The sequence below is a fragment of the Hemitrygon akajei genome, chromosome 19, assembly GCF_048418815.1.
Source record: "Hemitrygon akajei chromosome 19, sHemAka1.3, whole genome shotgun sequence".
Classification (NCBI taxonomy): Eukaryota; Metazoa; Chordata; class Chondrichthyes; order Myliobatiformes; family Dasyatidae; genus Hemitrygon; species Hemitrygon akajei.
The window spans coordinates 58315121-58330164 of record NC_133142.1 but is presented as its reverse complement, the minus strand read 5'-3'; the positions used below and the strand labels follow the sequence as shown (position 1 = coordinate 58330164).

Genomic DNA, 15044 nt, shown 5'->3' with positions numbered 1-15044 from the left:
TTGATTCTTCCAGTCATACCCACTCCCCTGTCTTCTCCCCATACCCTTTGATGTCTTGGCTAATCAGGAACCTATCCATTTCTGCCTTAAATGCACCCAATAACTTGGCCTCCACAGCCACTCGTGGCAACTAATTCCAGATTTACCACCCTCTGACTAAAGTAATTTCTCCACATCTCTGTTCCAAATGGATGTCCTTCAATCCTGAAGTTGTGTCCTCTTGTCCAAGAATCCCCATGGGAAATAACTTTGCCACATCTAATCTGTTCAGGTCTTTTAAAATTTGGAATATTTCTATGAGATCCCACCCCGCCCCCCCATTCTCCTGAACTCCAGAGAATACAGTCCAAGAGCTGCCAGATGGTCCTCATACGGTAACCCTTTCATTCCTGGAATCATTCTCTGAACCCTCTCCAATGTCTGTATATCCTTTCTAAAATAAGGAACCCAAAACTGCATACTGTTACGAACCCCGTAACTGGGTCACTTACCAGCAAAGATAGAGAGGTCCGTTGAAGTCTGATGGTACTATTTTTAACAGTATTTATTAGTAAAAATACACAAAAATACTATCAATGCAAACATACAGATAATATACGTCGTCAATACTAAATCTAAAAGTGCGGGTATAATAATAATAAGAAATAAGCTCTATCGTTGTCTAGGGGGATAATGTATTGTCGGATGGAAATATAAAAGTCACTCAGTTCATTCAGGCTGCAGCCTTTGGTTGAAGTCAAGAGAGAGATTTTTAGAAACTTGCCAGCTTTTCCTTTTAATGATTCCGAGTTCCGTTGGTGTGGCCTCTTCTTTAGCCAAAGCCGTTCTTCTGTGGCAAGCCGCCAATTCCCAGGCAAGGGAAAAGGACGCACGCAAGCCCCACTGGCTGTCGCTATTAAACGCTGTCACGGGATTTCTAGAGTTTCTCCTGGTGTGTCTAAAGGGGTTGTTCCCCAGACCCTCTTTTATCCTTACTCACGGGGTCTCAGATGTCAATCAGGTTGGGATGATGCAATCCCTCAACCAGCCCCCTCTGGTCATCCCGAGGGCTTCAATGAATAGTACAGTACTCAATACACAATTCCGTCTCCAAGAGACAATAGCCGTTATCAGTGGTTCCGTCTTGCTGAGGCCAGGACACATTCCAAACCCTGTGTATTCTGGAAGTCTCTCTCTCATTTCCTGGGTCCCAGACCCGAATTAATAGCGATCTTGAGATTCTCAAAAAGGAGGGGGCTACTTTGTACCCTTCGGCCCCTCAGAGTTGTGGCACATTTGTAACACCCCCTTCCTTCAAAGCCTTTTTACCACTGGTAAAAATGAATTAATACAGAGTCTTCCAGGATTTTAGAATCTAACACAATACAAAAGAGTTTTTTTTCCACTACAGAGTAATACAGTTATACATTCCATTCAGCATCTAAACAGATAGCAATTACATTGTCACTTCCTTTAATATCTTAACATCTTGTACCTTACTAAAGTCTTGTAGCATCAGACTTCAATTTAATAACCACCTATTTTCATTCCTTTCCTTCAGCAAACAAAAACTAAAGAGTTGTGATCTTAGCTTACGTGTATACTACAAAAGTTCATGCAAATACTAATCTTTATGTTACTTTCAAACTTAACAGTCAATCTTCCATGGGGGTTGTCTTTATTATTCACATGCTTTGTTGAAATCCCTTAAACCCGGATCCTGTTAGTTAAAATGGCATCCCATCAACCCTCGCCCCTTTTCCAGTTAACTCTCACGTGGTGAGCTTGTGTACCAGTGTGGAATAGGCGTTCGCCTGCACCTTTCATTGGAGTTATTTTATCAACAATGTGTTCCAAACTTAGACCATTTTCTGAATTTCCACACAATTCTTTAAGTTTAAGCAAGTTGCTAGTTTTCTCTTCAGGACCCTTCATGCTATTAATTCTCAATTTAAGATCTGCAAGCGATCCCTCTTTGTTCAAACAGCATTTCGAATTCTGCTTTTTCACACCACACTCTTGAATAACAATAGCGTGTGGGGCACCTTTACATTCCAACTCAACCTGTAATTGATTCGCAGGCAACGTGTTACCAAGCCATTGTCTCTGTAGCCTGGTTGCTGCTTCTGACATCAATCCAGACTTTAAAATTTCTTCATTCAATTTAGGAACTACACTTTTCCCTTTTCCTTCAATAATAAGATTCACATCACCACCTTTTATCTCCTCACTAACTTTTAACACACCTTCGAACACAAACAACTGGGAATTCTCACTTCCCACTATTACCAAGGTTAACCCTTCCTTCACTAAACCAAGTCCATCTGACCCACAAGGACTGCATTCCTTTTCAACTGAATCAAATACCTCAGACTTTTTCTGAGCTCCATTACTAGGTTCAGTACTACGTGCATCCACATCTTGAACACACTCAAACGGGACATTTGCCTCTTCCAGGCTTTCAATACCCGTACCTTTTTCAAATTCTAAATTCCCCTGATCCTCCCAGCTACTCTCTGGGCAACTCCCTTCCGGAGTAAACTCAACCCCGCGGCCTGAAACAACCTCATCTGCCAACCCAGCAGACTTCTTCAAGGTAATGGCATCCTTTTCATCTAGGACTGCCCTCATTTCATTATCGGGAACACCTTTAGAATTTTCAACTTTTTCGAACAGTTCTGCCAAACCAGACAGATCATCCATGTCCAACCCTGGACCTTTTAACAGCCTTATCTGTTTCTCATCTTTACTTTGTGCCTCTATAAATTTCCTCCTGGCTAAGGGCAGGACTACCTCCTCACCCTTACTCTCTTTCACTTTCCTATTCTCCATTTTACCACCCTCTAACCCCTCTTGGCACAGGGTCGGTAAAAACGTCTCGGCCAAATCGATACTGGCCGGATTTAAACTGGTCTCTTTCTCAGCTGCCTTTCTCGACATGCTGCAAGTGATCGCGCATGCGGGATAGATCTTGGAATCTAGGGGCGGGACCTCAACACTCACAGGCTGGCTCGTCAGCTTCATTGCTGACCAAACCTTACCACCGGCTAAATCGTTACCAAGAAGGACGTCCACGTCAGTTCTCGGGAATTCTGATTGCATCCCTATTTCAACTGGTCCAGATACCAGATCACAATTTATAATGATCCTACGCAAGGGCACCGCTTCTGTCCCTTTTCCTATTCCTCTCAAAGCTACCATTCCAGTCTGGCGACCAAAATCTAGTACCTTACTGCTAATCAATGTCAGTTCAGCTCCCGTGTCTCTCCAGATCCGCACTGGAACTGGTGTGTCTTCCTCTCTCACAGACACGGTTCCTTCTGAAATACATGTCTCAGACCCTTCTCGTACTCTGTCTACCTGGGGTTCTCTCGTCGATTTACTGATCACCACAGCACATCTTATAGGGACTGCTGCTTTCCATTTTCCTGTCTCCTTCCTCGGAGCAAGGCACTTAGATGCAATATGACCCACCTTTCCACAATTAAAACAAGTCAAGCCAGGACCTCTCCTGCCATCTTGCCTCTCCTCCTCAAATTTACCACTAGCTCCCAGCGGGATCTCTGCCTCAGCCGGCGGGCTTTCTCTACCATTCTCACGGTCTCTCTAGTAACTTTTATTCAAGGAAAACTTTGTCTTGTGGGTTAGGGCATATTCATCTGCGAACCTAGCAAATTCGGAGATGGACTTATTCGGCTTCTCTTTCAAATACATCCGGATATCATCCGAAACACAACCTTTAAATTCCTCAATCAGAATTAACTCCCTGAGACGCCAAAAATCTTCGTCCACTATTTCTGCTACACACCAGCGATCCAAGAGCACACCCTTCTCATAGGCAAACTCGGTATACGTCTGATTCCACCCTTTCTTTAAATTTCTGAACTTTTGTCTATACGCTTCAGGTACCAATTTGTAGGTCCGAAGAATGGCCTCCTTTACTTTCTCATAATTTTCCGACTCTTCCTCCTCCATGGACAACGCCGCATATGCCCGTTGTGCCTTCCCTTTTAACACACTTTGTAACAGCGCCACCCACTGCTCTTTGGGCCACTTCTGATTCACTGCCACCTTTTCAAAATGCAAGAAATAACTATCAACATCCGTTTCCTCGAACGGAGGTACTAACCTAAACTCCCGACTAACATTAAACCGCTCCTCTCGGTCTGACCCTTGAACTCTTCGCTCTTGCCTTAACTTCTCCATATCCAAGTCATGTTGCCTCTGTTTCTCCGCCTCCCTCTCCTTCTCGGCTCTTTCCTTTTCTTTCTCAGCTCTCTCCCCACTCTTTTTCAGCTGCTTACAGCTGTTTTAACTGAATTTCATGTTCCAACCTTAATTTCTCCAACTCTAGCTGAGCCGTCCCACTGGCTGGTACCTTTTCAGGGATATTTTCCAATACCTCAGCTGAAAACACATTCTTCACAATATAATACTGAGTTATGGTCCTCCGCACCTCCGGCTTTTTCATTGACAACCTCACCTCTACGAGCTTTAGTCCTTTCGCAATATTTATCAATTCCGACTTTGTGGCCGCCTCTAGCGCCTCCAGAGTCAGGTTTTCTATAAATTCCTCCATGTCCATCTTTGCTGGTTTCCTGTCTGGCTACCCACGCACCCAGACCCACGTTTGGACTTAAGCCCGATTCACTGGCCCTCCAATTTGGTATCAAATCTCGAGACGAGGCCCCACGTTGTTACGAACCCCGTAACTGGGTCACTTACCAGCAAAGATAGAGAGGTCCGTTGAAGTCTGATGGTACTATTTTTAACAGTATTTATTAGTAAAAATACACAAAAATACTATCAATGCAAACATACAGATAATATACGTCGTCAATACTAAATCTAAAAGTGCAGGTATAATAATAATCAATAAGAAATAAGCTCTATCGTTGTCTAGGGGATAATGTATTGTCTGATGGAAATATAAAAGTCACTCAGTTCATTCAGGCTGCAGCCTTTGGTTGGAGTCAACAGAGAGATTTTTAGAAACTTGCCAGCTTTTCCTTTTAATGATTCCGAGTTCCGTTGGTGTGGCCTCTTCTTTAGCCAAAGCCGTTCTTCTGTGGCAAGCCCGCCAATTCCCAGGCAAGGGAAAAGGATGCACGCGAGCCCCACCGGCTGTCGCTATTAAACGCTGTCACGGGATTTCTAGAGTTTCTCCTGGTGTGTCTAAAGGGGTTGTTCCCCAGACCCTCTTTTATCCTTACTCACAGGGTCTCAGATGTCAATCAGGTTGGGATGATGCAATCCCTCAACCAGCCCCCTCTGGTCATCCCGAGGGCTTCAATGAATAGTACAGTACTCAATACACAATTCCGTCTCCAAGAGACAATAGCCGTTATCAGTGGTTCCGTCTTGCTGAGGCCAGGACACATTCCAAACCCTGTGTATTCTGGACGTCTCTCTCTCATTTCCTGGGTCCCAGACCCGAATTAATAGCGATCTTGCGATTCTCAAAAAGGAGGGGGCTACTTTGTACCCTTCGGCCCCTCAGAGTTGTGGCACATTCGTAACAATACAATACTGCAAGTGTGGTCTCACCAGTGCCTTATAGAGCCTCAAGATCACATCCCTGCTCTTATATTCTATACCTCTAGAAATGAATGTCAACATTACATTTGCCTTCTTCACCTCAGACTCAACATGGACGTTAACCTTTAGGGTATCCTGCACAAGGACTCCCAAGTCCCTTTGCAACTCTGCGTTTTGAATTCTCTCCTCATCTGGCTGCCCGTTTATTTCTTCCACCAAAGTGCATGACCATACACTTTCCAACATTGTATTTCATTTGCCACTTCTTTGCCCATTCCCCTAAACTGTCTAAGTCTTTCTGCAGGCTCTCTGTTCCCTCAACACTACCTGCAACAAAACCTTAGGCAAACACTAAACAGTCCCCCATGGCTGAGCATTCAAAACTGTGCTCAAACCACAAACACACATGAATAAAAGAAAGGGTTGGAGATTATGCTACCACAAAGTGCTCGAGTTTCTGCGTGTTGTTGTCGTCAATGTTGCAATTCTAATTTTGCCAACAGGTCCGTGGCAATCCTTAACTGGTGTTGGTATAACTTTTTTTTTGTTGACAAAATGTGGCAGTTACTTGAAAACAAACCAAAACCACTGAGAGACTAAGCCAGGGTACTTGACACTGTATGATGTGCTTCCAAATTGAGAAAGGTATGTTCAACCCTTTATTATGAAACCAAAGCCAAACTATCTTGTAGCAATAAAAAAACTAATGAAACTAGATTAACAATACAGCGATTTTAGCACTCAAAGTAGTGTAACTAAGCCTTCTAATTAGCAACATAATTAAGTGTAATTAGTGGTGAATTAAATTATCATTCCAATTAGTGAAGTTAGCATCTTTAAATTATTCAATAACATTCCAATTAATGGTCAACAAGAAATATAATTCCTTCTGGCTTATTCACTAAACAATTAGCAAAGTGTGAATACATAATTCTGCTCATTTACTTCTACCATGCCCCAACCCACTTGACAGATTACCTTAATAAAACACCACAAAATACAATACAGATGGAAAATAAATACGACTCCCACAAACCCTAGAAAGCATCTATCCAGATGCATCATGCCTTGGTATGGCAATTGCTCTATCTGTAACCACAAGAAACAGCAGAATTCTGGATGCAGCTCAGCAAATCACAGAAATTGACCTCCCCCTCCTTGGATTCTCTCCAAAAAGCATGTGGTGAACTACATATACCTGTCTGGACTGCTCCTGTGGCTCCTCCCACAGACCCCTGCTGACTCCTCCCACAGACCCCTGCTGACTGCTCCTGTGACTCCTCCCACTGACCCCTGCTGACGGCTCCTGTGGCTCCTCCCACAGACCCCTCGCTGACTGCTCCTGTGGCTCCTCCCACAGACCCCTCGCTGACTGCTCCTGTGACTCCTCCCACAGACCCCTGCTGACTGCTCCTGTGGCTCCTCCCACAGACCCCTGCTGACTGCTCCTGTGGCTCCTCCCACAGACCCCTGCTGACTGCTCCTGTGGCTCCTCCCACAGACCCCTCGCTGACTGCTCCTGTGGCTCCTCCCACAGACCCCTGCTGACTGCTCCTGTGGCTCCTCCCACAGACCCCTGCTGACTGCTCCTGTGGCTCCTCCCACTGACCCCTGCTGACAGCTCCTGTGGCCCCTCCCACAGACCCCTGCTGACTGCTCCTGTGGCTCCTCCCACAGACCCCTGCTGACTCCTCCCACTGACCCCTGCTGACGGCTCCTGTGGCTCCTCCCACAGACCCCTGCTGACTGCTCCTGTGGCTCCTCCCACAGACCCCTGCTGACTGCTCCTGTGGCTCCTCCCACAGACCCCTGCTGACTGCTCCTGTGGCCCCTCCCACAGACCCCTGCTGACTGCTCCTGTGGCTCCTCCCACAGACCCCTGCTGACTGCTCCTGTGGCTCCTCCCACAGACCCCTGCTGACTGCTCCTGTGGCTCCTCCCACAGACCCCTGCTGACTGCTCCTGTGGCTCCTCCCACAGACCCCTGCTGACTGCTCCTGTGGCTCCTCCCACAGACCCCTGCTGACTGCTCCTGTGGCCCCTCCCACAGACCCCTGCTGACTGCTCCTGTGGCTCCTCCCACAGACCCCTGCTGACTGCTCCTGTGGCTCCTCCCACAGACCCCTGCTGACTCCTCCCACTGACCCCCTGCTGACAGCTCCTGTGGCTCCTCCCACAGACCCCTGCTGACTGCTCCTGTGGCTCCTCCCACAGACCCCTGCTGACTGCTCCTGTGGCTCCTCCCACAGACCCCTGCTGACTGCTCCTGTGGCTCCTCCCACAGACCCCTGCTGACTGCTCCTGTGGCTCCTCCCACAGACCCCTGCTGACTGCTCCTGTGGCTCCTCCCACAGACCCCTGCTGACTGCTCCTGTGGCTCCTCCCACAGACCCCTGCTGACTGCTCCTGTGGCTCCTCCCACAGACCCACTGCTGACTGCTCCTGTGGCTCCTCCCACAGACCCCCTGCTGACTGCTCCTGTGGCTCCTCCCACAGACCCCCTGCTGACGGCTCCTGTGGCTCCTCCCACAGACCCCTGCTGACTGCTCCTGTGGCTCCTCCCACAGACCCCCGCTGACTGCTCCTGTGGCTCCTCCCACAGACCCCTGCTGACTGCTCCTGTGGCTCCTCCCACAGACCCCTGCTGACTGCTCCTGTGGCTCCTCCCACAGACCCCTGCTGACTGCTCCTGTGGCCCCTCCCACAGACCCCTGCTGACTGCTCCTGTGGCTCCTCCCACAGACCCCTGCTGACTGCTCCTGTGACTCCTCCCACAGACCCCTGCTGACTGCTCCTGTGGCTCCTCCCACAGACCCCTGTATAAAGGCGATTGAGGCCTGAGCCCGGCCTCATTCTCCAGGATGTAGTGTTGTTCATTCTTCCAGTCAATAAAAGCCGATATCTCGCTTCTTACGTCTCAGAGTGAGTTATTGATGGTGCATCAAAGCAGCCAGCATAACCAACAATATTCCCCCCACTACCAAATATAAAGATACAAAAGCTTGAAAGCACGTAGCTACAGGCTCAAGGACAGCTTCAATCCCCATCATACTGAGCAGTCCCCAAGGCTGAGATTGACTGTTGACCTCAATCTACCTCATTATGTCCTTGCACCTTGCTCATAACTGCACTTTCTATGTAAATGTAACACTATTTTCTCTTGTACTACCTCAATGTACTGTTGTAATGAATTGATCTGTATGAACAGTACCTCAGTAAATGTGAGAGTAACAAACCAACTTACCTATGGACAAACAGTTCTGAGGGACTGAAGTTGTTTCCCTTGGCCAGAGAGCCTAGAACTAAGGATCAGATTCAAGAAATCGCATGCACCACTTGAGCTGGCAGCTCATTCCACACTCATAACCCTGAGTGAAGTTTCCCCTCATCTTCCCCTTAAATTTCTGTCCTTTCACTCTTAACCCATGACCGCTGGTTGTAGTCCCACCCAACCTCAGTGGAAAAAGCCTGCTTGCATTTACCCTTTCTATACCTCTCATAATTTTGTATACCTCTATCAAATGTCCTGTCAATCTTCTACATTCTAAAGAATACAGTCCTAATCTACTCAATTTTTCCTTATAACTCAGGTCCTCCAGACCCGGCAACATCCTTGTGAATTTTCTCTGTACTCTTTCAACCTTGGTCACCTACCTACTGGAAAGATGTAAGCAAATGTTCCAAATCAGGCCTCACCAGCATCTTATACAACTTCAACATAGCATCCCATCTCCTGTACTCAATACATTGATTTATGTAGGCCAATGTGCCAGAAGCTTTCTTTATGACCCTATCTACCTGTGACAGCACTTTTACCAAATTATGTACCTGTATTCCCAGATACCTTTGTTCTACCACACTCCTCAGTGCCCTACCATTCACTGTAAAACCTACCCTGGTTGGTGATGCACCATCAATAATTCACTCTGAGACGTAAGAAGCGAGATATCGGCTTTTATTGACTGGAAGAATGAACAACACTACATCCTGGAGAATGAGGCCGGGCTCAGGCCTCAATCACCTTTATATAGGGGTCTGTGGGAGGAGCCACAGGAGCAGTCCAGACAGGTATATGTAGTTCACCACAGTTGGTCCTACCAAAATGCAAAACCTCACTTGTCTGCATTAAATTCTATTTTGATAAAGGATGCACACTTTATCATTTGCCCAAGAAACAAATTTACATAATGGTTAAAAGACCGAGTTTACAAACAGATTGCTTTTTCTTTAAACAAAAGGCAATTTCACCAGCTTTAAGGTTGTTTTGTCTCACCATTGCAGAAGTAACAATGATTCGTACTTCTAAATTGTAACAGAAAAAAATACAGCCAGTGACATCACTGCTTCAAAATGTGGATTTAATAACAGATAAAACATTGAATGAACACCTATTCTGTCCTTGGACTTTGCCATCTAGATTTCCAGAAGTTTCAGTTAATCTTAAAAATAAGTGGGGTAATGTTTTTGTAATACATATTCATTCCAGTAAATAATACTCAATGTTTCATAAGATGGAACACATGTATTGTTGAAATAGTGAAATATGCTTGTGAAATAGTGATTAACCTTTAATCAAGGGTCATTCCCTCAGTTAGTTCTTCTGAGCCTGGGGGAGGGGGCTGGAGTTAGGGCAGTAACTGGAAATAACTTATTTACTTTCAGTAACTACCTAATTTGCTTCATTATATTACAAAATCAAGGACCAAGAGATGGGAAGTCTTTTTAGGGGAAGCTGAAAATTACAAAGGAACTGGGCAATACAGCAAGCCATTGAAGACCTGCTTAAATAAACAGAATTGCTTTTCACTTTTCACTCCATTTCTCACACAGTTATCAAAATGGATAACATGGACAGTATGCAGGAGACGCTTCAATAATAAAAGACTGAAATGGCAAATGCTTCTGGGATGATCGTCTCTGGCAGTCAAGTTAGTCAATCACAGTTGGATATATATGTGAGTCTCTTCTCGGCAGCTCATGGAGTAAGACGCGTGTTGGCTCTGCTCCTCCCTTTAGCAACTTACTTTCCACTGCTAGTTTTGTTTAAACTTTGAAGATTTATTACTTTTAGTGAAGGATTTATGATTTAATTACGATGGCTGGAACCCGAACTGGAATCAAATTAAGAGGTGACAAAATTGTTTCTGAAACTGAACAAACAAAGGAGGCAGAGGACGTCTCTACTTCAGAAAGAATGTTTTCTTTGATGCAAGATATTAACACCAAAATCGGAATGGTGGACACTAAAACTGACCAACGCTAATGAAAAGCTTGAATAAACTGTTTCTTTAGGACTTGTAAGAGTTTAACACCATTTGTAACATATTATTTGGTTGAATCTATCTTTTTTGAATATATGATCAATTTTTATTAAATGATTTTAAGATGGCCACTGTTAACTACGTTTCAACCTCTGTTAGACATAATATCAAAATATTTGGAATTTGTTTATTTCTTTATGTATCTGTTGTTATGTCTTTAGTCAGTGGTATTAGAGTATAACTTAAAAAAAAAGTCTGCCTATTAGAGACAAAGGGTTTAGGGTGTTTAGTTTAGCAAGCTGTCCGCCTATTGGATGGTATTTTTCGGGCTTTGGGGGGAGAGGGGTGGGGCTATTTGTTTAGGCTTTTTCGACTGGGCAGTCCTGAGAAGTTTACCTGTCATTCAGGTTGTTTTTTCTTTTTGATCGAATCCATAATTTGTTCTTCCCTGTGGGTTTGGTCTGTGTCGGTGCACCAACTTATTTTATAAAACTTTAAATTAAAGCCTTATTATGGATGTTAATAAAATTAATATAATTTCTTTCTTGGAACAGAATGGCTTGAACCAACCTATTAAGCGTAGAAAAATCTTTAAGGAATTAAAAACACTCCAAGCTTGTGGCGACCCACTTTCGGCGCAGGTGAACCGGCTCACAAATAGCCAGCACGTGGGGGGAGGCTTTGGTAATGCACCTCTGACATCATTTCCGCCCGGAGAGGGCGGGCGCTAGGGATTAAATGCCAGCACAGCGAAGTTTGAATAAACTAGTCTCGAAACGACTTACCGACTGCGTGTCGTTATTTCAGCACTGTGTGTAGCACATCGCTACATTGGTGACCCCGACGGTCCAAATGGGATTTGGACCAAAGATGACCGACTCTTCATCTGTTCACACAGTTTTGCTAGAACTGCCGACTTTCTGGACGCTGCGACCACGCGTGTGGTTTAGCCAAGCAGAAGCCCAGTTCCAGATTCGGCAGATATCTTCTGATTCCACACGTTACTACCACGTGGTGAGCGCCCTTGACCAGGAGACGGCCACCCAGGTTGCGGATTTCATACAGTCGCCCCCGGAAGAAGGCAAATATGAAGCATTCAAAGCGCTGCTCATTGGGACCTTTGGCCTCTCACGGCGTGAGCAGGGTGCCCACCTGCTTCACCTGGACGGTTTGGGAGACAGACTGCCGTCAGCATTGATGAATGAGATGCTGGCCCTGCCTCATGTTCGAGCAAGCATTCCTAGAGCAACTGCCCGAGGACATACATCTGCTGCTGGCCGACGCAGATTTCAGTGACCCCCGGAAGGTGGTGGCCCGGGCAGACGTGCTGTGGAAAGCCAAGAGGGAAAGCATGGCGTCCGTTGGTCAGATTACCAGGCCATGCGTTCAACAGCGGACCAAACCAGGCCCGGCAGGGGGGCGCACACAACACAGAGGCAGGAGTGAGGAGGACAGTGAACAGTGGTGTTTCTACCACCAGCGGTGGGGCACAGAAGCCCGCCATTGTCACTCACCCTGCAAGGGCCAGGGCCAGGGCCAGCTGCCGCTAATGACTATGGTGACTGGCCACCAAGACAGCCTCTTATACGTCTGGGACAAACAGTCAGGACGCCGCTTCTTGGTCGACACCGGAGCGGAAATCAGCGTCTCGCCCCCAACAGGGTACGACACCCGCAACAGGAAGCCAGGACCCACCCTGAGGGCCACAAACGGCAGCACGATATGGACCTACAGCACCCGCACAGTGCAGCTGCAGTTCGGCGCCAGCTGGTTCACGTGGGACTTCACACTGGCCGTGGTGGCCCAACCACTCCTGGGGATGGACTTCTTGCGAGCTCACAGCCTGCTGGTCGACTTGCAAGGGAAAAGACTGGTACATGTCGAGACTTTCCAGACGTTCTCCCTGGGTGAAGCCAAGTTGCCAGCCCCACACCTGAACTCCATCACGCTGTTGGACAATGAATTCACCAGAATCCTGACGGACTTTCCATCGATTCTGGCACCGTAGTTCATGGCAGCCATGCCCAGACACGGGGTACAGCACCACATCCCGACCCAGGGACCACCCCTCCACACCCGCGCACAAAGGCTCCCCTTGGAAAAGCTGCGCCTGACGGAGGAGTTCAAGAGGATGGAGGAATTGGGGATCGTACGGAGGTCTGACAGCCCATGGGCCTCCCCACTGCACATGGTGCCCAAAGCAGCCGGGGGTTGGAGATCATGCGGTGACTACCGCAGACTGAACGAGGCTACAACTCCAGACCGCTACCCTGTGCCGCACAAACAGGACTTTACAGCAAACCTGCATGGGACAAGAATCTTTTCCAAAGTAGACCTTGTCTGGGGATACCATCAAATCCTGGTGCACCCTGAAGACATCCCCAAAACAGCACTCATCACCCCGTTCGGCCTGTTCGAGTTCCTCCGAATGCCGTTTGGCCTGTTCGAGTTCCTCCGAATGCTGTTCGGCCTGAAGAATGCCGCACAGACGTTCCAGCGGCTAATGGATGTGGTGGGACGCGACTTGGACTTTGTGTTCATCTATTTGGACGACATCCTTATAGCCAGCAGTAATCTTCAGGAGCATCTGTCCCACCTCTGCCAGCTCTACTCCCGCCTGAGTGATTTCGGCCTCACAATCAACCCGGCCAAATGCCAGTTCGGTCTCGATACCATCGACTTCCTGGGCCACAGGATTACCAAAGACGGGGCAACACCTCTGCCCGCCAAGATAGACGCGATCTACCACTTTGCCCAGCCCAACACGGTCAAAGGCTTGCAGGAGTTCGTTAGTATGGTGAACTTCTAACACCATTTCCTCCCCTCAAAGGGTGTATCATGTGCCCTTTGTACACCCTGATGTCGGGTAAAGGCAAGGACATTACTTGGGATGAGGAGGTCGCGGCTGCTTTCGTTGAAGCCAAGGAAGCCTTGGCAGATGCTGTGATGCTGTTGCACCCCAGAACGGACGTTCCGACTGCCCTCACAGTGGACGCATCCGACACAGCAGTCAGTGGGGTGCTGGAGCAGCTCATCGAGGGGCGCTGGCAACCCTTGGCGTTCTCCAGCAAGCACCTACGACCACCTGAATTCAAGTACAGTTCTTTCGACCGGGAGCTGTTGGCACTGTATCTGGCAATCCGGCATTTCAGGTACTTCTTAGAAGGCAGGCCGTTCACCACGTTCACGGACCACAAACCGTTGACCTTCGCGTTCACAAAGGTGTCCGATCCCTGGTTGGCTCGCCAGCAGCGACATCTGTCCTACATCTCCGAGTACACGGCGGACATCCAGCATGTCTCGGGAAAGGACAACGTCGTGGCGGACGCACTCTCCAGACCAGCTGTCCAGGCCCTGTCCCTGGGGGTGGACTATGCAGCACTGGCGGAGGCGCAGCAGGCAGACGACGAGATGCCCAGCTACAGGACCGCAGTCTCGGGTTTGCAGCTGCAGGACTTTCTTGTAGGCCCAGGTGATAGGACCCTCCTGTGCGACGTGGCTACCAGCCAACCTCGCCCCATCGTCCCGGCAGCCTGGAGGCGGCGAGTTTTCAGCTCCATACACGGTTTGGCGCACCCATCTATCAGGACAACCGTCCGGTTGGTCTCCAGCAAGTTCGCGCGGCACGGACTTCGCAAGCAGGTCAGTGAATGGGCCAGAACGTGCGTGTAGTGCCAAACAGCCAAGGTGCAGCGGCACACTAAAGCCCTGCTGCAGCAGTTCGAACCCACCCACTGGAGGTTCAGCCACATTCATGTGGATATCGTGGGCCCCCTACCAGTGTCCCAAAGAGCGCGGTACCTCCTAACTATGGTAGACCGGTTCACGAGGTGGCCAGAGGCGGTCCCACTCACCAACACATCAGCCGATTCCTGCGCCCGAGCACTGATTGCAACCTGGGTAGCACGCTTCGGGGTACCAGCCCACATTACCTCCGACAGAGGCACCCAGTTCACCTCCAGCCTGTGGTCGGCTGTGGCCAGCCTGTTGGGAACGCAGCTGCACCACACAACTGCCTACCACCCACAGTCGAACGGACTAGTGGAACGCTTCCACCGTCACTTGAAGTCGGCTGTCATGGCCCGCCTGAGAGGGCCTAACTGGGTGGACGAGCTTCCCTGGGTCCTGCTTGGAATTCGCACAGCACCCAAAGAGGATCTGCATGCCTCGTCGGCCGAGTTGGTGTACGGCACACCCCTGGCCGTCCCAGGAGAGTTCATATCAGCCCCAAGAGGGCAAGAAGAACCCACAGCAGTCCTGGACAGA

General features: G+C 48.3%; 1 long non-coding RNA gene across 2 annotated transcripts in view; it reads left to right on the top strand.

Annotated features, from left to right (window-relative positions):
• Window positions 1-11529, top strand: part of LOC140741965 (uncharacterized) — a 70937-nt gene extending 59408 nt beyond the window's left edge. The window contains exon 3 of one of the 2 annotated variants that reach the window (XR_012102175.1): window positions 10348-11529. This is a non-coding gene — a long non-coding RNA (uncharacterized lncRNA). The remainder of the gene's footprint in view (window positions 1-10347) is intronic. The other variant, XR_012102176.1, reaches the window with a different exon arrangement.
• Window positions 11530-15044: the final 3515 nt, after the last annotated feature.